Consider the following 27,949-nt stretch of genomic DNA (forward strand, 5'->3'; position numbering starts at 1 on the left):
GGGGGAATACGCTTCCTTCTTCGCATTTGCTGTAGGTTACTGTACATACAACCGCCCCCATGCTTCACACCTCACTCGCCAGAACCCACCAGCTGGGCCAGCGGGCGGCATCGCACACCACCGCAGTCACTCGCACACACACCAATGTGCCGGACTGTGCGCAACCCAGACAGCACCGGAGCACTTCCGCAAGACCCAAGAAACGAACCCACTGATCAATTATTTAAAGACACAAACTAACAGAACCACACAGATACACCACTGATGCTTCACTAACGCATAAGCAAACCAAAACAGCGCCTTCTACTGGCCCCCTGCAGCGCGGCGAGGCTTCACTGACGTCAGAACGTGCGCTATATAAATATGCTTAACAAATAACATTCAATGGACTATAATCAAGGCCACTGGAATTATGCACTTGAGAGTGCAGCGTTTTCTGCATAGTTATGGATTTGCCGCATTTGCCACAAAATCCACCTGCTGCATAATCTGCAGAATAAAAAAAAAAAAGTTTCTTGCTGAAACGGATAAAAAGTTAATAAAAATGCAGCAACGTGTTAACCCTTAGTTGCTTATTTCTGCATTTGGTTGTTAAACCGGAACTAGTGAGGTGAAATCTTTGCCCAGACAGTGTTACCATGCGTACAAATTACAAAATAATGAAGTAAAACGATCACAATATGTGCCTCATTATGCTGCATAATTTGCCTTTTCTTGCTTCATAATTTAGTTAATCCTGCCACATAATTTGGTTCTTTCTTGCTGCACAATTCCAGTGGCCCGGGCTATAATATAGTTAATACTGTGTGTCTGGGTTAAATGTAATACACAAATCTTTGTAGCAAGTGGACAGCTTTTCTTCTTAACTCATAGGGAAAAAAGCATTGGCATAGCCAATAGGTCTCGCTTTTGGGACCTTATAAGTGTTTAGCCATGCAACAGTTGCATAACTAAATACTTATAAGGTCTCAAAAGCGAGACCTATTGGCTATGCCAATGCTCGTTATTGGGAGAGCTCTCTGGCGCCCACAAGAAAAGTCTTCTGTAAATTGAATCCCGACATGTAAAAGAACGTTACCCCAGTGAAGAGCAACATTTTTAGGCTTCACGGGTGAAAAGTGACATGCCAGCGCCTCTTTCTCATGAGTGAGCGCCCCCCGCCCACCTTCGTCACAGGTAAAGGACTGACACACACTACACCATTCATTCAGTCAACAATAATCAAATATCGAGCAAAAAGCTTCCTAGAACAGTCTCGCGGCTTCATGGCGCTACAAATAACATTGTTTATGATTGTCCAAACCATGGAAAGTGGTTTTATGTCCAACGTGCCATGACAGAAGTAGGAGTGAGACCAAGATGGGAATCTGGAACTAGCAGGCTGCAGGCAGACTGTTGGCAGTAGGCACAGTAACCCACAGAGCTATCCTGCCGCAACATGCTTTAAAAAGTCTGTAAGGGTCAGTGAGAGCTCTGAGAGGTGGAGGGAACACCGAGCACAGTGTGAGGAGTGCAGGAGGGGTGCGAGATCTCGGTGGATGAGATGTGGATAAAGACAGTTCTGAAAGAAAGAGTGGAGGAGATATCTAGAACAGAGTGGGGGTGGTGGGGGGGCGGTGAGATCACCGAGAAGTGGGTGTTGGAGGGGAGCGAGAGTGTCCGGGTAGAGAAGGGTAATAAAGACATGAGCTAGGGTGGAGAGAGTGCTTGGTAACTTAGAGAGAGATAAACTCTAGGGACAAGGGAGAGATCAGAAGTAGGTTATGAAGAGGGTGTCTCCAGAAGGGAGGAAAGTGGCTGGAGAGACCCAGAAAACAGGAAGGTTAAGATTCAGAGAGCCCCCTGGGTGGTTATAGTAAGAATGTGGGTGGTGAAAGATTAAAACAAGGCACAAGAAGAGAAAAGGCGGGCTAGTGAGACTGTGAAAGTGAAGTGGAGAGGAGAGAATGGGAAAACTAAAGAGCTCGAGAAAGAGGCATTGATAGTGAAAGAAAAGGGACGTACTAAGAGACAATAAAAAAAAGACCGACAAAGCATGCTGTGGCGGGGGAGGGCATTCCAGGCGGGGGAGCAGACCCTTTGAAGTACGATGCCGAGGCTGTGGCTACACGTGCACGCGCCAGTGGGCTGAAGTGCTTCCCCAAACGGATTGCATGGCGGCACGATGCACGTGCTCGCCATGCAATCCACTTTTGGGAGCATTTTGAAATGCCCCTCTTACTAGAGTCTCGCATAGCGATTGCGTAAACGCAATAGCTAGGCGAGACCTACGTCAATACCGTAGTGATACAAGTCATCCAATCGAAAAACGGTGAGACTAGAATGCTTCTGGGGCGGGGCAAACGCGACCAGGGAGTAAAGCCATTAAAGTCGGAAGCAGGGAACTAAGACCGATGAGAGAGCCATTGAATCATGAGTAAGGGGCGGGGCCAAAATCCACTGTGAGCTTATACTGGATACAACAGGTCTGCTGCCAGCAAACAGCTAAAGCGGTTTGTGATCGAGCCCTCCAAAAACAATATGTCATCAATTGGATGTACATTAAGTAGAACCCATGTGTAACTGTTCAAACTGCATTAACTTCAGGGTAAAGGAATTTAAACTCAAACCACAAACAGTCTCTAAAAAAAACACACAGTACTTGGAAAGTACTTGCATTTTATTTATGCGTTTGTTTTGAGAGCAAATATATGTCTATTTGTCTTGTAATACTTTTGTTAAACAGAAACAGATTTTGTTTGCAGTGCTTGGAATACTTGTGGGGTTAAAACAACCATTGTCAAAGCAAATGGGTCTGGCTTTAATGCACCAACACATAAGAACACAGACAGGCATGAATGTGGTTTGTCCGCGTTCCATGCACAAATGCGGTTAAGCACATTAAAGCGAGACTCCTTGGCTTTGCTAATCCTGGGGGAGGGGGCTGGTGTGATAGGGGGGCAGGAAAAGAGAATGCTTTCAGTATCTAATGCATATAGGAGATAAAGAACTCAATGTGGCAAACTAACAGAGTAATGGTGGAGTGTACTTTAAAGATGTAAAATAATCCCTCGTGCATTGCACAGAAATCACTCCCTAGAAGGCGGAATGATACTCTAAACCGCAAAAAAAAAAAAAAGTGAAAAAAGTACTCTTGCTGGCAATGCTAATAATCCACTCTACACACATACATACATATATATATATATGTATTTTAAATGGAAACAGGCAGCTGCGCAGTGAAGAGAAACTTAAAAAGTGTTGGAATAAGGAGTATTTGAAGAAAAGTTCACTTTTGTTCTGTATAGATTGTGGTTTGTGACTCACAAAACCTTGAGTACATGTTTGAATTTCGTAGTTTTCTGGTGTGCCCCTGTCAGCCTCAGGCCTAGCCCTAGACTTTGTCCACAGCCAGAGAATTACTCTACAATGACCGCCCCCCCTCCCTTTTTTTCCCTTCGTGCAGAATATATTTTTTCCATTTGAAGAAATTCCCTTTAGGAAAATGTGGTTCTGTTTTTGCCGCACAATTCCAGCGATCCCGGCTACAATATAGTTCATGTTGTGCGTTTAGGTTCAATGTAGTACATGGCGTTTGCTTTACGTTTGTGAACACCTACAAAAGGCACACTCCACTGGGAACTAGAACAGGCGACACCAGCGTGTGACCAATCTAGAGTGCACGATAACACAAGACGCCCCTTCACCATGTTCATTAAAATCACCAAGAAAGAAGTCACTCAGAGGGGGAGGCCACTGCGAAGTTTGGGAGCGGACAAAAGAAACGAAAACTGTAAGGTACTCTGGGAAGACGAGGCAGTGAAAGCAGAACACAGGGAGAAGAACACAGAGATGAGAGCCAAAGAGTGAAAACACAAATACAAAGCACAAACAACTGAATCGACACCGTAAAGAAAATGGTAATCACTGCGGAAGATGAGAAGTACAACAACGAAGAGGTAAAGAGACGAAGAGATAAAGAAAACGAATACAAGCATGTTGAATAAATTGCAGTACTTCAGTTACACATGTAGGGAGACTAACATAGAACGATTAACAGTAGTAGAATCAGGTTTGCAAAAAAAAAAAAGTTGAATGACATGAATCCTTTTGATAGTCGTTTCCCACGCCTGATACAAGCGCTTACGTTCCCTTCAGATTGTAAGAACATATCCCTTCCCTAGGCCTGGGCGCATCGACCAATCAGAGGGCAGCCAGCACCGTTCACCAATCACAGACACCGGCTCATCCTGGCGCCTCTATGGCCCTCGCGTAAAGGCAGTCCATTCAGATCCGCCCTCATCGGCCCCGCCCCCGCCCCACGTGGGCGACTCATTGGATGCCGATGCCAAGCGGCCCCTGAAGGATGGCGATGAAGAGCTGGTGCGCAATTAGAGATCCGCGAATGGAATCAACAGGGTCCCAAGAGTGATCTACGTGGAGCGAGCCTGCTGCATGCAAAACAGACCCCTGGATAAATTGCGTAACTCAAGCTTTGTGTAGTGCATACAAACGGGTTATAACATCTGGACACAAAAGTACACAGACCAACATACCTACATTTATTTTCACAAAGTGCAACCGACATAAAGGTAAACAGACACACTTGCATTAAACACACAAACGACAAGTCATGCATAACCCAGTGCAGAAGGAAGCACAGGGTGATGCGTAACAGGGTAGTGACAGTGATGTGCTTTGAGGGACACAAGGCGGATGCGCTGCAGGGGACACAAGGCGGATGCGCTGCAGGGGACACAAGGCGGATGCGCTGCAGGGGACACAAGGCGGATGCGCTGCAGGGGACACAAGGTAGACGTGATGCAGGCAGGAGAGAGTGGTGTGCTTTGGTGGACACAAGGCAGACGCGCTGCAGGGGACACAAGGCGGATGCGCTGCAGGGGACACAAGGCGGATGCGCTGCAGGGGACACAAGGCGGATGCGCTGCAGGTAGGATAGAGTGGTGTGCTTTGGTGGACACAAGGCAGATGCGCTGCAGGAGACTAGGCAGATGCGCTGCAGGAGACACAAGGCAGACGCTGCAGGGGACACAAGGCAGACACGCTGCAGGGGACACAAGGCAGACACGCTGCAGGGGACACAAGGCAGACACGCTGCAGGGGACACAAGGCAGACACGCTGCAGGGGACACAAGGCAGACACGCTGCAGGGGACACAAGGCAGACACGCTGCAGGGGACACAAGGCAGACACGCTGCAGGGGACACAAGATAGCTGTGCTGCAGGTAAGAGAGTAGTGTCACGCGAGGGGCTGCAGGAGGCATAAGGTGGATGACGTGCGGCAGGTCAGAGACAGTGACGTGTTTTGGGGGACAGAAGGTAGACGTGTTAAGCAGTAAGTGGACAGACTGGGAGGGCCAGGCGGGCCTGCAGTCTTTAATAAAAGGGTTTCAATTTGGAGTGATCTTGCCCCACTCACTAAGACCAGCCTTGGGCCGTGGGTACAACTTCCTGTAAAGGATAACGTTGGACGTGCTGTGGTATAAGTCACTGTTTTTAGGCAGGCGCGTGCCCTCCTCCCTGCTGCAGATGGGCGCGTGCTCTACTGTGCGCATAGATGTGTGGGCCTCCCCTGAGGCTATGTGGAAGCTGGGCCCTGCATCAGGCGCTATTCTTGCAGCCAGCAGGTGGTATCGGGTGGCACGGTCAGGCCCCGTCCGGGTTCGCCTGCCAGGCCCTTCCCAGAACACAACGCACAGGAGGGTTCAAACATTCCCACCCGGCTGCAAACAATCGCGACACGCCTCCGTCTGCACATTCTGACCCCAGCTATTCACACAACAGCAGATAAACAACACAGGCAGAGAGACAAAGAGGCGGGGAGCAAGGCGCCCAGAGCAGCTGCCAACCCCCCGGGACTTTCGCAGCAGCTTCAGGACTCTGCACCACAACATGCAAGCTTGCAGGCCCGAAAACAACAAATGTGACCGATCTACAGCACTCCTTTCATCTCCCTCAGAAGGATGAAAGGTGAGACGGGAGATTAAAAAAAACACAAAAAACAAACACCCGTAGCCTACATAGATATTTGCAGCAAAGGCATCAACCCGCTGTTATGATAAAACCTAGGTGCACGTGTCACTATCAAGACATACTTTCTATGTCATAATGCTGAACACTGGCTGAGGAGGCCTCGGCCCTGGAGCCCTCACTGTACACTCCTCACGCGCACCAAATCCCCTCACTGGATTCCTCTAAAGTGAGAATTAAATTGCCTTTTGGCAAAGTGCGCAACACAAAACTTAGTAAATTCATATTTAGACAATTAATATATGGAAAATGTTACACTGTGCGCATCTGTTCGTGGCATGTAGATTCACATGCTGTGCATACTTCCCCCTCCTAGTGTTGGACTCGTCGTGTACAACCTGTTTTTCTTCGAAAGAAGTCTTTAAGTCATGGGTCCAGGTGACTCCACCGATCAGTGGTAATGCACACGGGCATCGCAGTTCGATTGTTTTCTCCCGCACGGAGGGCGTGCCTGGGGATGGAGCCTAGAGCTGCAGTGAACTATGACCATGCAAAGTACGAAGAATCAACAGGAGGAAAGATGGAGGGAAGAATAACTGCAACACCCTCAGGCGTCCGGGAAGGAGGGTGGGCGCTACATGCCACGAACGCGTCCGGGAAGGAGGGTGGGCGCTACATGCCACGAACGCGTCCGGGAAGGAGGGTGGGCGCTACATGCCACGAACAGGTGCTCACAGGGTTAGTAACATTTTTTGTTCCTGGCAAGAGTGGTTGTAGATACACATGCTGTGCACAGACTGTAAAGCAGTCCTAAAGCGGTGGCTCAGCCTGGGGATGTTGCAAAAGACTGGAAGAGTGTGCGTAGGACCGCATGGCCCACTCTAGCCTGTTGTCTGGCCAGGACATCCGCACATTAGTGTTCAGTAAAGGTGTGAGGAGTGGATCACGTATATGCCGTACAGAGGGCAGCTAGTGGTACGTTACCCAAGAAAGTCATAGAAGCTCCTTTCTTCTGAGTAGGATGGGGTTAGGCAGGGTCGGGCAGAGATCTTTTAGCTTTAGAGTAACATGTATGCACGCACTTGACAAGCCTTGGAAATGGCCGCCTCTGTGCGGCTTAGAGTAGGACACGAATAGCTGTTGTGTTTTACAAAATGGTTTTATTCCATCAGTGTAGTACATTAGCGCACTTGACACCCAGAGTATGTAAAGCACGTTCCGCAACAGACTCGGGGTGTGGAAAGAAGACTGGCAATTGCCTGATGAAGGTGGAAGCTGGAAACCACCTTAGGGAGGGAATTTGGGATTGGTTCCGAGAACTACCCTCTCACGATGAACCTGGAAGAAAGACTTCCAATGTAAGGGCGCGTATCTCACCGACTCATCTAAGGAAAGCAATGGCTACGAGGAAAGCTACTTTCCATGACAAATTGCGAAGGGTGAGAGTGAAGTAGCTTGAAAGGAGGGCTCATGAGCCTAGTAAGAAGGACGTCAAGGCGTGTTCGTGTGAGCTCCGGTTCGCTGCAGCGTGGTTTTCTCGTCGGGCCCTCAGCCCCGTCGGGAGCAGCAAACAAGCAATCGCGCTGGTTTCCCACCAATGCGTGTCTTTAGGGTTCTATCGGGTCCGGGTAGCTCGAGAGAACCTGTGTTTTTTGCCTGGCATAATCAGTTCCTATTTCAATCAGATAATGTTTATTGAAAGCGGTGACGCCAATGACGAGGTGCACTGCCTGGTGGGCTGGTGAACAGGATAGAAAACGTGGCCATGTCATGCTGAAGTCAAACTAAGTGAGGTGTTCACTGGGAGTGAAATATTACATTTGTAGTTCTTTGACTGGTGTTCATTTAGAGGAAGTCTTCTCTTCCTGCGGCTTTGTTTACATTAGCTCTAGGAACTGTGAGAACATTTGCCACGGATGTTTGTGTATGTAAAAGTACCAAGCCAATTAAAACAAGCACTGGCAAAGCCAATAAGTCTCGGCAGAGAAACCTATTGGCTTACCCAATGCTTTTTTGCTAGCCAGCCGAGGCAGACTAACAATATTAAAAGCGGCGGCTTCGCTGCCAGGCAGGAATAAAGCTGCCCAGAATGATTTGTCACTGACTTTCCATTTGGCTCACACAGCAAGTGCAGAGCAGCCTTTCTAAGCCTGAAGGATGCAGCCCACATGCAGAACTCCCTTCCTCCCCTTATCCCAGCAAACCCTTCCCTTCCACCTGCAAATCCTGGCAGGGCTAACTAAGCTGTTAATTCTTTAGGGGTCGATATCATGAGGGCCACATCATGCAATGACAAAAAATCAAGAGAGGAATTACAAAAGCATGCGATGAATAAAAATAGAATGTGAATAAATATGAGGTGCCTCGAGGTGAGGTACTAGGAGATGAATGAAAATGAACTTTTGAAAGTGCCAATCTGTAACTTGGTTTGGGTTCTGTGACCTAAAGAGACATTATTATTGTTCCACTAACAAAAGGCATGTTTTACAGATTATTTCGCCCTTTTCATAGAAGTTTTTTGAATGGGTTTATATTTATTGAACATGCCACGACAGGTCTACCTGAAATGCCCAAATGCCGCACAAAGAAGTACAATGTGACACACCAGGACATCAACAATGTGTGTGGGTCAGTTTAACCCCTTGCGCGCTGCGTGAATTCCCCTGCTGTGCAGGCGAATTAAAGAGTGAGCGGGGTTCGGACAGCCCCCGACCTTCCTCCGCACACGTCCACCGTGATGTTGGACGGCCGGGGTCCGTCCGCAGCATGCAAGGGTTTAAGGGAGGTGACGAGTGATGCTGGTTGCCACACAATGACAAACAGTGACACCACTCTTTAATCTCAGAGGGGCAATAAGCAGCTTTAGAACTATGGTCAATGACATGGTTAATAGACACTGGGCTAGCTCCCCTGACGAAGGGCAGCTTGTTACTTAGCGGGGTTGAAACATGTCGACTTCTTAATAAACATTGCACAAGGCAGCTTGCTTTAGTTCTATACACAGAATTGAAATCTGCTCTTTCTGCGGTTAAGGTTTATGCCCAAATGATGACCCTGGAAACAACATGCTCTTTGCCTCATCTGCACCAGTTACTTGTCGACAGAAACAGTCTACGATCATAGCTATCAAACTGGCTTATCTCAGGTGTGGCACATTGAGACAGTCCTGGCTAGTCAGACAACCATACTTTTCATGCAGGAATTTGTTTAGCTCATAAATTACGTTGTTAAAGGTAAACAACAAGTTCCAGAAAGCAACGTGCTATGAGCTGAAAAGCTTCTACAAACTGAAGTCGACGCGTGTGGCATCAGACACTTGGCACGGATATGGTATTCATGTAGATGGATATATGCCAGCATCCAAGTGTTTGCCACTGCCCACTTGCACAAATCATCCACCACAGCCTCAGAGTCCAGTGCCAACCACGGGCACAATTCAGCAGGAAGCAAGATTAAAAGCAAAAACAGCACGACCATACAATTAGAACCCACAATGATGAACAGCGCGAGCAGCCCCAAACTGGTTGACACTACTAACAAGCATTGGCAAAGCTCTCTGGCCATGGCAAGTGAACAGTCTTTTAAAAAACATTTTTTGTAAAAAAACATGTAATATGAAAGGGAGGTCAATTTGAAAAAAACAGCAATTGCACTAAAGTGCACTTTGTTTTTGCTGGCTGTGGACAAGTGATCACAGAAAGTGCCACCACTCACAGTATAAGACACACAATGAATAAAGTGGGGAGGCCCTTTGCGAATGACACTTAAATCGACCAATAGAAGCAAAGGGTTGACTGAAAGTCACTTTTTATATGTATAAAGTAGGTATTTTTAGTGCTATATACTTTTTTTTTTTTTTAAATGAGGCCAGCGAAACAGCTAAAGCGGTCTCTAGGCCAAACCTAAAATTGGATTTTTTTTGCATTGTTCATAAACAAAAAGATTAGGGGAAAATAAAACCACATAGCAAGCCCCAAACGTCCCTAATGCAATGCAAGTACAAAGGACGCTTTTTTCCCCCCACTGTTACATTACTTAAAATAATAAGAAATTCTTGCTTAAAGTGGAAGGGGCAAATAATCAGAAAAGCTTTAAGGCAGTAGGTAGCGACAGTGTTATCATAAGGTTTTTCGAGGCCCCTAGGCTAGAATTATGTTGCGGGCTCTGTTGAGAACAACAATTAAATTAATTAGCCATTTCGTACTAATTCAAGTCTGCATAATCTCAAACTATACTGATTTATATGTTAAACTTACATAAACTGGGTCACAAATGCACTGAAACATGTCTGGAGCAAAAACGCAAACATCCTTAAGATGACACTGGATAGAAAGAGACCGAGTAAGGCACACGGAGGCAGGGAGAGTGGTTTAGACCGCGAACTAGGCATAGTTGACAGAAGTCCAATAGAGAATGTTCACTTTCTCAGGGGGCCCTTGGACAGTGGGGCCCTGGGTAAATGCCCATTGTGCCCAGGCCTTAAACCCTTCGGTAACAAGTGCAGAATCTGCTCTTTTTATGTTCACATAAGTTCTGCTGTGTGTGTGTGTATATATATATATATATATATATATATATATATATATATATATATATATATATATATATATATATATATATATATATATATATATTCACTGAAAAAACCAAAGGTTTCACACATGTTATAGTTAGCTGTACATTTTACTGATAAAAAACCAATGAAATTCCCCCGTTATAGTTACTGTAGGCAACTATAACTCACGCGACCGCAATCCTCTGCTGATGCTAATACTGTATTTAGACACTTATTTGCCCATGTCTTCTTCCATTAAATTTTAGCTATACATATATTACAAATATTTTTTTTTCATAAAGACACATATGTCATCAGCAGAGGATTACGGTCGCGTGAGTTATAGTTGCCTACAGTAACTATAACGGGGGAATTTCATTCGTTTTTTATCAGTAAAATGTACAGCTAACTATAACATGTGTGAAACCTATGGTTTTTTCAGTGAATTTGCAAGGTTTTTTTAAATGCTAATTCCTAACTATACTGTGTGTGAAACCTATGGTTTTTTCAGTGAATTTGTACGTTTTTTTAAATGCTAACTTACTTTGCGCCATTCGTGGCGTGCGCGCCCACTTAACGCAGTTCGTTCCGTGCGCGCACGGTGCGCGCGCCCACTTTACGCAGTTAGTGCCATGCACGCACGGTGGTCACGGGTGCCCACATTATGCGAGATGGGCCATGTACGCACGATGCGCTTCGCGCACCGTGCGCACATGGGGGACATATTATGCGCATCGTTGTGAAATGTTTTGTTTATTAATTTCAATTATTTCATGAGCCATGCACAATGGGGTGGGGAGAGTGTGGATACTTTTTTTTTAATTTTTTTACCGTACGCGTACGGAAAGCGTAATCGGCGATTTTTCGAAAAAAAAATTATTTTTTATTTTGGCCTTGTGGGTTGTTTGGGGGCCCGTATATCATTGCTGGGTGATTATTATTTCAATATACTGCCCCTTTACCCATTTTTGGGCTTCATTTATGCTGCCCTACTCAGAGTGCGAGAGAGAAAATGGCGGCCGCCGCTTCCTGGTTTCGGCCGATTCGAATGTTTACTAAGATCTAAGAGCCAATCAGAATCGCGCTCGCGCACGCCACCGTACGCGTACGGTAAGCGCACCGTAAGCGCACCGTAAGCTGGCTCAGATATATATATTGATTTAAAGGCTATTTTCTCAGAATCTACTGAACAGATTTACACCAAACCTACAAAAGGCACTTCCTTGACCTGAGGACTACCTCTCTGCCAAATTTCAAGTAATTCTGTTCAGCCGTTCGGGCTGTAGCTGTGTCTAAAGGTCCTATGGAAAAATGCATGGGAAAAACGCGTTTTGGGACACCCCTTTTATCTCAGCCCCCGCTTGAAGAAACCCCCCGAGACTTTCAGGGTAGGAGCGGAGCGTAGCGCCCCACCTATTTTGAAAACTTCGCGAGGATTCGTCGACCGGCGCAAAAGTTATTCAAAATAGAATGTTGCGGATTTCCTATGGAAACGTGGTCCTAACTATAACTACCTACTGGCGACTGCCAGTAGGATATATATATATATATATATATATATATATATATATATATAGATAGATAGAGAGAGAGAGAGAGAGAGGGCTCCTTGTTTGAGGGCAGACTTGCATACTCCGACTTCTTCACAAAGGAAGGAAGGGCACTCATGGGATCAATATAAAGATTTTTCTGCAAACAGAAGTGTTTAGGCAGAAATGCCTTTTTAACCCCTTCCCTGCTCATGACGGAACGGTTCCGTCATGAGCCACGGTTGGCGTGTGCTCATGACGGAACGGTTCCGTCATGACAATCCTGTCGGCGGCCGCTCCGCCTGCGCGGCACTGTTTCCCCGCCTGTGCGGGGCGACAACGCAAATGGACGGAGTCATGACGGAACCGTTCCGTCATGAGCACAGCTCAACTGTGGCTCATGACGGAGCGGCTCCGTCATGAGCACAGGCCCACCGCGCTGCCCCCCTGCCCCCCCCAGCGCTGCAGCGGAATGTCCGCAGCAGCGAAGGGGTTAAATGTTTGCTTTGATGATACAGATCCCAGCAATTGTGTTTAAATACAACCAACTATGCTCTCATTGGCGAATGGAAAATAAACACAGTGAAAGGACTGGTATATCCAAGTCCAATCTTCTTTATTGCCGGTCATACTTCTATGACCACTCAGCCCAATGGCAGCACTAGTGTTAATTGAACAAAGTTTAGCAAAATACACATATATCAACAGTCTTGCCCATGGTGGCCGATGACCAAACAACACTAAGACTATCGGATCTTTATTACGCTTTCCCTGCCCATAAACAGTTGGTATTTTCTATTTACAAGGCAATCTTTGACTGCTCTTACACTCGTCTTGCTCATTTGTTGTAAATGTACAGTAGTAAATGCCTCCCTAGCCATAAACAGTTGGTATGCTTGGTTTGCGAGGCCATCTTTGACTGCTCTTACACTCCTCTGGCTCATTTGTTGTAAATGTACAGTAGTAAATGCCTCCCTAGCCATAAACAGTTGGTATGCTTGGTTTGCGAGGCCATCTTTGACTGCTCTTACACTCCTCTGGCTCATTTGTTGTAAATGTACAGTAGTAAATGCCTCCCTAGCCATAAACAGTTGGTATGCTCGGTTTGCGAAACCATCTTGGACTGCTCAACCACATGTCTCGCTCATTTGTTGTTTTTTTTTTTTATTGCACAGCAGTAAATGCTCTCCCTGCCTATAAACACTTGGTATGCTCCGTTGTCCTTTTAAATTTGTTGTATGTAAAACCGTTTTATATGCACATCCTGAAACGCTAGCATGGATCCGGCCCTTCTGGGGCCACATTGGGCACACTTGCATTCTATACTGAAAGCATAGTGTCTGGGGGCTGCCCTGCAGAAACCTCTAGCTGCTCTGATTTCAGACTATAGAGTTACTCAAAGAGCTTGAACTGTGCGGACGGCAATCAGAGCAAAACCTCTCCTTACACAGTTATGGCTTTTTTGCGAGGAAGGGTTAGTGAAGCGGGCGTTCTCGAACATCTTATGCAGGTTCATTTAGTTAAATCCAGTTAAATGCGGCCGGGCATAGCCTGTGAACTTCAGCCAGCTTGGGGTGTGTTGCTGGCTCTATGGTGAAAATATGAAACAGTCTAGAGCCGAGTGAACAGGTCTTTGGAGCAGCCGAGGAGCAAAGTGAGGCGTAACCAGAGGAGTACGTTAGAGGTCACTTTATGGGTCTTCCGTGTCACGTTAGAGGTCGTTTCATGGGTCTTCCGGGTGAGGACTGTGCAAGATTTCAGGAGCAAAACGAGAAGCAGTAATGTCTAGAGAAAACTGAGGAGCATACTCGTGGTCCGCTCAGTGGAATTTTCCACTCCCATTCGATGCAATCTGGTGCCCCCTTGTGGGTATTTGTGGTAGCACCGTAAGGCAGTTTCCCAACATAGCAAACACTCTATGCAATTTAAAGTCTAGCAGACTATTTAACTGTTTTTTTAATGGAAATTAAAAATAGGCTTGAAGGATTCATTAAACGTGGACAGTCTATCTGTATTAGATGCACTCCTATAACTGCAGTTTCTCCTCAAACACAATTAAACAAAAGAGAAGCATACTTTAAGTGTACATTGTTAAATTGTTTGTGACAAATATTTGCAAGTATATGAAGAGAGCCAAGTGAATTAACATTAACTCTGAAACACAGGAAGTCCTTTGAGGACACAGAGCAGACCGAAAAATAGCTTGGGGCATGGATCCAGAAGTGGCTGCGGGGGAGCGGAAAGTTGGGGGGGGGGGTGGCTTGAGTAGCATCTGCTCTGCATTATTTGAAGCCGGGGGAGTGTGGTAAGAAACCCTGTACAGCTTCCTCCCACTGCTTCAAAGCGACCAGTTTGTTTATTAAGGAAAGCAGATGTAATCTTGTAAGAATACCTTTGATAGGCTAACCGCATTGCTCCCTTTCTCAGGTAATCATCCTCATTGGCTAGGAAACTTTAGGGGCGGGGCAAGTGTGGAGATTTTTCCCCTCCAGATTTTGGAGTGGGGAGGACACAAGTAACAATATCCCCCAGATTTTTTTATTGTGAAGTGGAAACTGGGGATTAAACAGTGGCGACAGACCATGTCTCGCTGACTCGAGAAAAATAACGATTTTAGAAAAGGCTCAACACCTCAATATCTGCATTAAATAATTACAAAACTGAAAAGGCCCTGGGGCCCCCACGGATTCGCTTCCCGGTGTAAGCACTTCAAAAAGATGCTTGTAAGTGCAGCATGACTGCAGACAGGCCCGTTCTGTCACCATGTTTGATCCTCGGCGTCTGATCACGTTTCGAACAGAAAGGCACTCTAGCGCTTACGACCATGCACCTGTACAATAGTGTATGGCAGTTTGTTCAATGTGTGATAGTTTATGGAGTTGAATAAATGCACCTAACACCGATTGAACAATAATTTGAATAACTGATCACAAAGCATCGCCCCTTTGTGTTTAACAGAAGCGAGGAGGATGCAATAACAATACTTTTTGAAAAATATTTTTAAAGTCTTCGCTTTATTTTTTTTCTTGATATTTGTTGCATTTATTACATCTTTTGGGGTCTCGGCTCGGCTTTGGCTCCAAACTAGACCCCTAGCTCTACTCTCCGAGGCTATCTGTGAGCGCCCGCCCTCCCTCCCTCCCTCACTCCCCCCTCCCCCCCCGCCCCCTCCGAAATGAAGGGTCTTCTACGTGTTCTCCAAACCTAAAAACAACTGCTCGGAATGCTGTTACCCTCTGAATTTTTTTTATTTTTTTTTAGGTTTCAGGTGGTAATATAGCGCAGTGGGCTAACAAGTCCACTGTAGAGATCTGCGTAATTTGCAGTTTCTAATCCCAAAAGGCCAGACCCAACCTTTCATTCCTCCACGGTTGTACAGTGGCTACAATTAAGATGGCGTGCCAAGAAATACTAGTTTCACAGAGTGTGAGCACTATCGAGGCATGCAGAAGAAAAATTATATTTTGGGGACCACAGTAGATTGTGGCGAAATTTGCAATATCTGCGACAGTAGAAGTGAAATTCAGTGGTGTAATTAGGTACAGAAAATACCATTCTAGTTGTGTCAGGGGTTGTGTCAGGGGTAATGCCCCCCCCCCCCACACACACACACACACACACGCACACACGCACACACACACACGCACGCACACACACTGGCCGGTAGGACAGGAAGGAGCCGCCAGTAGCAAGATTACTCAAACATCTTTCGTTTCCAGACTGAGGAGGGTTTCATAGAAAGTGGGGGCGGGAGGGGCCTGTTCTACAATGCAATCAGGGTCGCTTTGTGGCCGGGAAATCGCACCACTACACTGCCCCAAGAACAGGGGTATGCAAACCACAGCCGAACAGTCTCAAACTTCCCGACCAACAAACACAACCACGTAAGCGCAACACCCACAGACATCAGACTCCCATACAGCCAAATCCACAACCTCGGATAAAACCACAACCAATAAACAGAACTCCCACAAAGTGGGCACGGTTGGAGTTCTGTGTTCCGACACACCCCACAGCGCTGTGTGGAGTTTCACAAGTGGCGGAGTGCCGTAAGGCGCGCTAGTGCTGGGAGTTTGCGCCGCTCTGTAAAAGCAGCGCAAGAGAGCTGGGCTTCTTTCTGCAGCTCAAGTAGATGTTGTACTTACGCGGCAGCTTCGTGAACGCAAGCGGCAGGTTTCTCAATGCCAGCGCTCGCGACCGCCAGCGTGGAGAAATCTCGTCAGCAGGTGGTCTAGCGTATGATTTTCCTCGATCACCAACTTAACACTGGTGAGTCGCGCAAAAGGAAAAACTCCTCTTTGCGGAGTTTTTTGGAACTTCGGGATCTACGCTGCACAGGCAAAACAACGCAAACTCAGCCAGCAGAGCGGAATTGGTCACCCACCTCTACCACAAAGCCAAATTCACAACCTCAGGTGAAACCACCAGCAATAAACAGAAAACTCCCACACAGTCAAACCCATAGCCTCCGATAAAACCACCACCAATAAATTACAAAGAAAAAAATGGGAAGGACCAAGGACAGCAGCAACATAACCTATAGAACAGGACGTCCTCAAACACAGGGAAACAGAGAATATTAAACCAACTCACAGCAGCAAAGACAAATACACCCACAGGAAACAAACAGCACAAAACTACAGCACACACAAAAACTTACAACTACAAAAAAATATTCAAACATTTGACCAAGCTTTGTTCAAGCCAATAGGTCTCGCCTATGCAAGAGCTATTGGCAGTGCTAAAGTATTTTAGCCATGTTGTACATCAGAGTGGTTGCTAGCTGCTTATCAGTATGGCTAAAAGTTATTGGTGTAGAGGAGAGCGTCATGGAGGGCCGTAGATCGGAATGGCGAAGAGTGTAGTGGAATAGAGTGTTGTGTATTGGAGTGGGATAGAGTGGTCTTGTTGAGTGACGTACAGTGGATTGGTGTTTAGTAGAGTGGACTGGTGTAGAGTGCAGTGGCATAGAATTCAATGGCGTAGATTGCAGTGTTCCATAGTAGATTGCAGTGTGGCATAGAGCGCAGTGGCATAGAGCGCAGTGGCATAGAGCGCAGTGGCCTGGCATAGAGCGCCATGCAGACAGACATGCACCAGCACACATAAAACAGAGAAACTCACCTACCAGCACAGAACACGCTAACACATGCATACATAAAGAATGCAGAAAAAAAAAATACCAAAAACAAACGGCGATGGAAGGAATGTTTGCTATTTGTCTAACCACGGACAGTCGCTCAGGGTAGCATTTCAAACCATCATTCTTTAACCCACTGTGCCACCTCAGTTTGGACCCACCCATATACAAATCAGTCTTGACCCGGCTCCAATAAGAACAGTCCAGCTCGAATTGCCACATCAGGTCATCCCTGAACAAGAACACGAGCAACACAGGAACGGTTTCACCCTGATTGGGGCTCTCCAGTTGGGTGTAGCTTGGTTCCAGTGGACTGTGTGCACAAGACCCTTGCCACTTGGGGCACTATCCCATTAAGTGGAATAAGCATGCCAGTCACTTCCGAGCACCCAGATGCCACTGCACTTGCTGATAGCTAAACTGCTTCTGCCAAATTCACTTGCCCACCCCCTTCACCCCACTAGGGCAGGAGTTTGCCACCTTGCTTCGATACCGCTGATGGCATTTGGAGGGCATGCTAGTCGCTGGGGGGTGGGACCATGAACTAGAAAGAATCTGCTCGCTCTGGGGGTGGGTCATAAAGGAGCTCACGGCGAGTGTTTTGCCCCATGGAGGTGGTCTCTCTGGAAAGAGAAAAACCTCAAACGGCAGGAGGAACACTGAGAGACCTACCAACGCTGAGGGGGGTGCAGTAGGGGTTGGAGTATTTGGGTGGCAGCAAACGTAAAGCTATGCTATAGAATGTAGGGCGGCCTCTTGGCACTAGATCAGCACATTAATCATCAACATGACCCAAGAGTGACCGATCGATTGCAATAGAACTGGTAAGGTGTGAGGAGTCGACCACTGGTACAAAGTTTAAGGGGTGAGCTCTTCATAGGGTGACCGGCGGCCAACAAGCATTGGCAATGCCAATGGGTCTATTTTAAATGCAAGTGCCTCCTCTGTCAATAATGAGTTTAGGCAGTCAATAGGTCATCAGACAAGCACTCAGTTGCTCACCTTAGCACTCATGTGTCCATTCATCAGGCCACTGACTCATTCATGCCTTCATTTCCTCACACAACCACAATAAACTCACACACAAACTCAATAACATATGTAAAATAAATTAAAAGTAAAAAAATTAAACATGCCGGCATGTACTTACAACAAACACAATTAAACAGAGAAAAAGATGGCCATCTTCAATGGTATTGTACATGGGGTTTCGTTGTTTTAAATTTCCAACATGGCGGCTACATTTAGAGCCATGTGGCCATGGTAAAACAGGCAAAGTGGAGTGGCTGCGGGGTGGGAGGGTGTGAGGGGAGTCGTATACTTTAAAAATAATGAAAATAAAAAGATGAGACGAAAAGAAATGACAGGAAAAATGTTAGAGAAGGACTGGCTAGCCAGCCCTGGCATTGAAGCACAGTCATTTTCAGATGATGCGCATGTCAGTGAAATACTATCACTCGCGGGGCTAGAGAGTCAGTGGCTGAAGCGGCTGACCCGTTGCCCCGTGACGAATGCCATCAAGGAACCAAGGGGACAATTATATGAGGCAGATTGCCTTTGTTGTAACCTTTATGAAAACAGATAGGCCATGTGACATCTGACATAACTTTTCACAATAAACCAAATCGGACCTTTACGCTTTATCACTTGCTTATCATCATATCCAACTTGGGCCTCCTATATTCAGCATAAGAGCTCCCGCAAGGTAACCATTAGGAACACTAATAATTTACAAATGTGTACAAAATTACAGTTTTCGAAAACAATCGTAAGAGGACCTAATAAGGGATTCACATTGAAGTTTGTTCAAGTAGGTCTCACACACACCCAAATCCTTGCCCATCATGGTAATTTGTAAGATTAAATGTAACATAACGCCTGCTACAGGTTTTGACCACTGTTTTATAACAATTCACCATTAAAAGCCAATTGTGTGTGACACAAGCTTTTCACAAGGAGTCAGTCAGGCCCACTGGCTTTCTCGTTACTTTTCATAATAAGCAGATCAAACTGATGACATCTGACATAACGGATTGTTAATGAACCAAATAAAGAGATTAGTCCTTACCATTGGTCTGACACCATAACCAACATGGGCCTACTGAAGTGAATACATGCTAGCAACCACCACGCATAGTTAAAAAATGACATGTTAATTAAATGTAGAAAATTACAGTTGGCAACAATATACAAACTCTCTCAAAAGGACCTAAGAAGGGTTTTCACAATGATAATTTCTACTCCCAGAGTTTGTCGCAGGGTCTCATAAGCACTAAAACCCTGGTCTACAACGATAATCTGTGAAATTCCATGTAACAAAATACCCGGCTAGAGCCTGTAACACAGTAGGACAACAATGCACCATTAAAGGCCTATTGGTTTTAACACATACTTTTCATAATAAATAAGGCAAGCCTACTGCCTTTGTTATAACATTTTACAATAAAAAGACCAGACCTATGGCTTTGAACATCATTTTACTCATTCATTGGCTTGTCCCATAACCAACCCAGGCCTACTGTACGGAGCGAAAACAATTCAACACCCATCAGACATATAGTCACAAAATTACAAATGTAAACATCAGAGCTGGCAACGCAAAATCCTAGGCCTCCTAAGAGAGCTTCACAAGGATCAACAGTGCAAGACTAATATCCCCATGATTTGGCAGAGGGGTAACCCACACTACAAGCTTTGCTTGCAATGATGAACTGTAAGGGTCTATGTAACAAAATACCGCTCTGAAGAACTTAATATAGTAATAACCACCCCCCCCCCCTTAAATGCCTATTGATTTGAACATATCTTTTCACAAACTGTAAGTCAGGCCCACTGACTTTATCGCAGCTTTTCATAGTAAAACAGATGTAGCTTATAGCCTTCGTCATCGGCTTGCCGCTATAGCCAAGCGCTGCTATATTGAGCCTCGCTTCACACTCGGCAGCCAGAGAAGATGGTGTTGTATGTGTGAACCACATTTCTTTCTGCTAGGGCTGCTAACTAATTCTGCACTGGAGTCTGGAGCGCATTAACACTTGCCGCTCTCTTTTCGCCCCACTGCTCTTAGAGCAGACAAAAAAGGGAAAAAAAGAATGGTAATTTAGTTATTTTATTTTTCGTCACTGTGGTGCTAGGTTGGGGTGGGCTGGTGGCTCAGGGAAGAGGAGGGGTTTGTGCACACTAAGTGCGCATGACTGCTTGGCCGACCAAACAGTTATGTGCACTTTGCATATCCCCCACCAGGCTGAAATGCACAGCCTGGTGGGGAACATGCTCCCCGTCCCCATCTGAGCGCCAAACCATAGCGGTCAGACCAATCAACGCTGCATTGCAGCGTTGTGATTGGCTTGGGGGAGCCTGGGTGCTTCCTGCTTCTGGGTCGAAGTAAAGGAGGAGAGACGGCGGCCGGTGGCTGTGAGGAGGTAAGTTTTTAAAAATGTTTTTATATTTTGTTGCCATCCTCCCACCGTTCCCCGTCAGCCGCTACTGCCTCTTTGAAAACCACAACATGTGCTAAGTTTACTGAAATTTGCCAAGACAGGTGATGAAAAAATAGGACACCTAGGGCCATATGTAGGTAAATTACATTTACCGATTCTTAAATACCGAATTTTACCGATTCGGTATTTATGAAATCGGTAAATGTAATGTAGGTAAATTATTACCGATTCGGTAAATATCGGTATTTACGAATCGGTATTTACCGATTCGGTAATGGCAACTGGCTTCCCATTCATTCCTATGGGCCTGGAGGCCCATAGGAATGAATGGGAAGCCAGTTACCATTACTGATTCGGTAAATACCGATTCGGTAATAGGGGAGGCAGTATCATGGGTGGCAGGGAGTCACATTGACACCCTGTTGCACCCCTGATTCATCCATGTGTGCACATGTGGCGCACATACATGCCCTAAGGGCATGTATGTCTGCCACAATGCACACTTCAAATTGCACAAAATGCTTTTTTACAGGTATTCGTCATTTACCATCAACTTTTAGTTGGTGGTAAATAACGAATCCCCACACCAACGAGAAACTCCCCCTACATATCATTTCAGGATTTGGTATTTACCGAAATCGGTAATTTTACCGATTCGGTAATTTTACCGATTCAGTAAATTACCGAATCCTGAAATATGCCCCCTACATAGCAAAAGCCTAAATACCGGTCGGTAACGGGATATTTACCGAAAATCGGCCGTTACCGACCGGTATTTGGCTTCCTACATATGGCCCTTAGTCATCCTGACTCTACCACGTTTCAGCAGCGCCAACCAAAAAAGCACAAATTTTTGCGCAGGTTTTACTAAATCTGGACACAAGGTTTGTTGTACAAGAGCCGTTGGCGTGCTCAAGCTAATAGAAGTGGTATATTCAAAGGATTACAGCAGGGCTCTTTTGTGGTAAGAGCTGGGTGGACCATGCAGAACCCTGAACTTCATTCTCTTGTGCAAGGATCTCACAACTGTGCGGACAGGATCAGGTCTCAATAAGGAGACTGAGTGAGCGCTCGCAGTGCTACAGTGGGGTGGACAGACGACATCAGCCTGTGGTCTTTTCCCTACAATTGCTTTCTGTGAAACAGTAAGTATTAGGGAATCGAAGAACACCATTCGTGCAGGAGCCCGGTACACCAATACCTTCGACAGCCCTGGTCATCACCGCTCCAGGTGGATTTTGCGAACAGGTTTCAAACCGATAAAACAAGAGGGGGAAAACATCAACGTTTTAGGATATAACTAAAAACAATCCGAATTCCGCCCTGAAAACTTAGAACAGCCTTAAAATAAACAAAAAAACTGAAGACACTTAAGGCAGCCATATGGAATGTTAGGAAAAACCTATCGGGCCGCCCCACAATCCCATATTAACCAAAAGACCAAGCCTAGCGATCTACATCCGACGGCCAGGAGCGCATCTTAACTCCATTGAGGGGAACAGAGTTTAGAGACCTCTGCAGTAACTAACTGAACCACCCTTACTGGCTCCACCGTTACCAGGGGACGGGTTCAATGATCAACATCCGCGTTCAACGACAGACCATCTTCACTCCACCCAGAGGAACAGAGTTTAGAGACCTATATAGAAACTAACTGAAATACCTCCGACCCCACCTTTACCAAGGGACTGTTGGCCAACATCCCACTTCAATGACCAAGAAACCCATCTTCCAAATCCCGTCAGATGAACAGAGTTTAGAGACCTATGAAGTAACTAACTGAACCACCGTCGCCGACTCCACCATTACCAGGGGACGGGTTCAATGATCAACATCCGCGTTCAACGACAAACCATCTTCACTCCACCCAGAGGAACAGAGTTTAGAGACCTATATAGTAACTAACTGAAATACCTCCGACCCCACCTTTACCAAGGGACTGTTCGCCAAAATCCCACTTCAATGACCAAGAAACCATCTTCCAAATCCTGCCAGAGGAACAGAGTTTAGAGACATCTATAGACCATAGATGAACCGGCCAGAGTACAACAGAGAGCTTCACCCACATAAAGAGCTTAGCGCCATCTGCAGTAACCTCACCGAAACGTTATCACAAGTCTGTGCTTTGTTCTGGCACACCAAACATTTCAAGTGCTAAGAAGTGGCCAGAAGGAGACCATCCAGCACTTTATAGAATACATCAAATAAATAATTTGGATACCCTGAAACTTGCACATTTCAAGGACAGGCCACGGTTACTTTGCAGGACCATAAACAGAATAGGTTTCCTTTCTCTGCTCTCATTGGTTAGCAGCCGCTCTCTTCCTCTGCCGTTTGCTCATTTGAGTAGAGAAATATCACTCCTTGGCGCCTGCCAGTAGGAATGTGTGTGGAATGAAGTCCGACAAAGTCACTTTCTATCAGCAACTTGAAATACTTACTACAGCTCGAGTCCAAGAACTTCACACATGTAACCGGGGAACCATTTCAAGCAAGAACAACAGTTTGGCTCAATTTTACGTTAAATGTATTTGGACATGTATTTGCTGCAGCTCAATTTTTACACTAAACACTGAATAATTACAGAAAAATACAGACACAATTAGAAAAAATTTAAAAAAGGTAAATACTGTTGGAAAAGCAATAAACGTTAAAAAAAACAGAGTAATTTATCATCATTTCACAACCTGGGGTTCTAGGACTCTTCCAGAACACCACACTGATTGATGCCAAACTGAGCATGGTCGCCTGATCAACGCAGCTGTGTGCAGCCCAAACCCCTGAGCTCAAGCACCCACCGACCCCCAGGTACCTAGGACCGCAGGCACAGCCACCATGTCCAGCAGGCACAATCCGTGGTCCACTTTTCTTATCACAAGTGCCCATGACGTTAGGACATGCATAAGAAAAAGCAGGGGAGATGAACATTATTTCCCATGCCGATATGCAACTGTTGGGCTGTTTCTTTCCAGTGTAGGGGCTCGAATATAGAACTGGGGAAGAAAGAGTTAACTTGATGCAGTAAAAAAGAAATCTCATTAAAGAGGCCTTGAGCATTAGTGGTGTAGACTTCCTGCATCAGGCCCTCTGGTATGGAACTACGAGGCAGACAAGTTTTATTGGCCACGTTTACTTTCATTGGCCTATTTTCTTCTTTTTTTTTTTTTTTAATCACCAGGATTTGTGGGGCATAATGTACCGCGTGGAGGGTCTGTGCGCGCGTGGCTTGTACTTTGGCCGCAGAATTCTGGGGCCAGGCCCTGCGCATGCGCACAAATCACATGGATTAATACAAGGGATGTGTACGCGCAGCACGGTGCCAAGGTAACACCGCAGCCCTCCAGGGCCGGGCACCACGACGAGAGGGGGTATCCTGGCTACAGAGCTCCAGAAAAGCACATTCCACGGGGCAGCGATTCCTATTTCAAGGTGTGACCGTACCGAGACAGCCCTGCTCAGAGCCTGCACCTTTCACCAACAAGCCCCCGTCCTAGCAGAGGGCACACCCTGCTGCCAAGACCCTTGGTAGGGGCCCTTGTTTTGAGACCACATTCTGAACAGGCGTGGGCAGGTCTTAACCCACTCTCCACCCTGTCCATGAAATAGTTTTCAAATAAGTTATGGTACAGAGGGACGTAGATAGGGGACCAACTGCCTTGGGTGCAAATTCAGGACGGGGAGTGTAAAAATTCAGGACAAAGGGTTAAAATTCAGGACAAAACTGCGGGACAAAAGGGACGTTTTACAGACACATCAGAGGAGGTTGCGCAATAGTATATAAGTAAGCCCATCCATATCCAAACCTATTCAACCATTTGCAAAATGTATCCAACATGTATCCTTCCATCCATCATTTCACTCATCCACCCCATCCATTCGTACACTAATGCATGCACTCTTCCACCCATCCACTCATCCCTCCAACCATTTACCCTTTCACCCATCCAGCCATTCTTTCACTTACTCATCCATCCACCCAGTCACTCACCCTTCCACCCATTCACCCATTCACCCTTTCAGTCATCCATTCCATTCTCCCTTTCTCGCTCTCCAACCACCCTTTCACTTAGCCATCCTTCCATCCATCCATCCATCCACCCACCCACCCACCCACCCACCCATGAATCCATCCATTGACCGAGCACTTTGTCAGGGACGGTTTTGGTTTCCAGTCCGGCCCTGGGCTTCATGCAAGGGAGCAGTGCTGTTCCCCAATGCCCAAAATTACGGACAAAAGGCGTCCGTAAAAGGGATCCTCACGGACAACGGACGTGAGGTCCAAATTACGGACGGTCCGTGAAATTTACGGACGGTTGGTCACCCTAAACGTAGAACATAGTTACAGCTTCACAAGCAGCGCTGTCACCCAAGTAACACACTACCTACAGGCTTTGGCATTATGTGGCCACATTATCCGTTTAAGGCGCTTGGTTTAGACAACGGTGCCATCTTGCAGATTTTGGCAACTGACAGCAGAACTCTCAGGCTGCACAGAATCGGGACTCAGATAGCAGAGCCAAAAAAGAGGCGATATGAAACCTAACACCCTCTCCTAGGACAGCAGAACTACCCCTCAGGTTACACTGCTTTTTTTGCATGACTGATTAAACACAAGAAAATAAATAAGCATTGGCATAGCCAATAGGTCTCGCTTTTGGGACCGTATAAATATTTAGTTATGCAGCACAATGCAACAACTGTTGCATGGCAAAACACTTACAAGGTCCCAAAGGCGAGACCTATTGGCTATGCCAATGCTTGTTTATTTTCTTGTGTTTAATCAGTCATGCAAAAAAAGCAGTGTAACCTGAGGGGTAGTTTTGCTGTCCTAGGAGAGGGTGTTAGGTTTCATATCGCCTCTTTTTTGGCTCTGCTAACACCCTCTCCTAGGACAGCAGAACTACCCCTCAGGTTACACTGCTTTTTTTGCATGACTGATTAAACACAAGAAAATTAACATGCATTGGCATAGCCAATAGGTCTCGCCTTTGGGACCTTATAAGTGTTTTGCCATGCAACAGTTGTTGCACCAAGGATATTGTGCTGCATAACTAAATATTTATATAGTCCCAAAAGCGAGACCTATTGGCTATGCCAATGCTGGTTTATTTTATCTTGTGTTTAATCAGTCATGCAAAAAAAGCAGTGTAACCTAAGGGGTAAAAGCTAAAGCGCTGGCTCAGGCGAGACCTAAAAATGAGTTGCCAGTGCCACACAATGTCTACAAGAAGCCCAGACCTCGTGCGGCCCTTCCGCTCCCTAGTGCATACAGAAGCTGAGATTATCCACAAACGAAGTTCACTTGAGATATTTTGATTACAGCATGTTATTTTCAGTTATTCTTATCAACCTTTGTGAAGGGCATTCCACTGCCCGCCAACACTAGTCACTGCGCTTTTAGTAACTTTTGATCCATGTGAGCTAGAAATAGAACATTAAAAAAAACTAAAAGGAGGGAAACATTGCGAAAAAAAAAAAAAAAAAAAAAAACAATTTAAAAAGAGAAAAGTACAAAATGTAAGTAATACTTTTTAGAGGCAAAAAGTAAACGTTTTTACATACATTCCATGAATAAATATTTTAAAATTGCTATTCCACCCTGAACTGCTATAATGTGCTCTTTTATGGATTAATTTTACTGTTGACACCGTCCGCAGTGACCTGGTCTGTCGATACATCGGCCATTATAGGTCCTTCAGGTGGGTGAAAGGTAGGTTTTAGGATCACTGGATGAGCAGTGGCTCGGAGGGGCTTTCCCATCGGTAAATAGATTATTGCAGAGTTTAGGGGCATGCATGAAGAATCTACCACAATCTATAGCGACACTTTGATAAAGGGTGAGAAGTGCACAATGAGTTCTCTCCCCAAAGTCCAACCTGGGAGCTCCAAGGAAAAGGCAGGTCTGTAGCTCCTTGAATTGGCAGAAATGTACTATTGTGTCCCATGAGAGCCAGAGAAAACATGTTGACGCATACCACACCGGTGAGGGGCTGCAGGGAGCGCTGGGCCTTAGAAGGCCAATTTGTTTTGCAGAAGTAGAATGAGGAGGCGCCTGCCAAACACTTCTGAAGCATGCGGAGACTGCGCAAGAGAATTCCCGCCCTCAAGGGAACCCTTCAGAAAACCAGTGTGGACATACCTTGGTACAGAGGGCCATCGCCTTTCAAATTTCGACTAATTTCGATTGCAGCAGGCACATCACATGCACCAGACACAAAACGGGCAATGGCGGTAAGAGAAATGCAGGATATCGCCCCGTATAGGAAGCTTGTGCATTGGCAAGATTGGTATTAGTCATAGCGCACACCACGGCTGGGCCGACGTGGAGGGCCCGGTAGGGAAGGCTTTTTGTGCATGGACATGGATGTAGCTCTACATACCTTCTAGGAGGTGGGTCAAGATGCGGAGCTGCTCATCTGGGGACACTTCCTAGGTTTAGCTTCTGTATTAGAAGAGTGAAATGTTGGGCATTCTATTCAGGGCAGTGGTGTGTCAGAGGGCCATTAATGGACAGTATAGACGTCCTTCTCCACCATTCCAATGTTTGTCTTTAGGTCTCTCCCGGTTTTGGAACATTCTACCCTCAGGGGTGAAGTGCTCAAATGGCACTTATAGCCCGAGCCCTTCTCCCTCGGGATCTACTGGTCGTAAAAGCCATCTCCCTCTTTAAAGACTCTTGCCTGCAGCTTTGGCCAATAGGACAGAGACCTGGTCTTTAATGACTACCAATGCCCTGGGCAGCTTCCATACGGCAGGATACAAATTTTTGCCATCTCAACCCTAACTGTAGGTAACCTGGCACAGCATTTGTGGGCTCCGTCACACATCGATGGTGCAAGGATTTGCAGTCCACGGCGAGGAATCTACTTCAGAGAGAAGATTCTCGTCAAATGGGACGGCAGCTCAAGACAGGCAGCGTTCACTCCAAAAACTATTTTGTTTCATATTTCACTGCCTTCCGCGTTAATTTAAAATTTCATGGAGACTTGGACCAATTTCAATAAATTGTTACAGCCATTACATCAATTTCGCATATATTTGGAGCACGTGGTGTCCCTTGAGACATGGAAGCCCTGCTGAAATTACGCAGAGAAGTGAGCATTTTGTATCAATTCATGGGAGATTATCTGATCATTGGATCATTTTTAAAACTTAATCGCGGTGCTTCCAGACAATATCGATAGGCTTCGATTAATTTGATTAAATACAGTGGGCCAATTTTAGAGTGCTTTAGGATAATGTATCCTGTGTTCCTACAGAATTTGGAAACCTAGACCAGCAATGGTGGTGACGAGGGTGACTGTCCCTAATGCAC

The 27,949-nt window shown here is 46.0% G+C and overlaps 1 protein-coding gene across 4 annotated transcripts in view; it reads right to left on the reverse strand.

Moving 5' to 3' along the window:
* The window catches only part of ACTN1 (actinin alpha 1), a 252,285-nt gene that overhangs the window by 109,072 nt on the left and 115,264 nt on the right, over window positions 1–27,949 (reverse strand). The gene's annotated exons all lie outside the window — the stretch shown is intronic.

This window comes from Triturus cristatus, chromosome 9 (assembly GCF_964204655.1).
Source record: "Triturus cristatus chromosome 9, aTriCri1.1, whole genome shotgun sequence".
Taxonomy (NCBI): domain Eukaryota; kingdom Metazoa; phylum Chordata; class Amphibia; order Caudata; family Salamandridae; genus Triturus; species Triturus cristatus.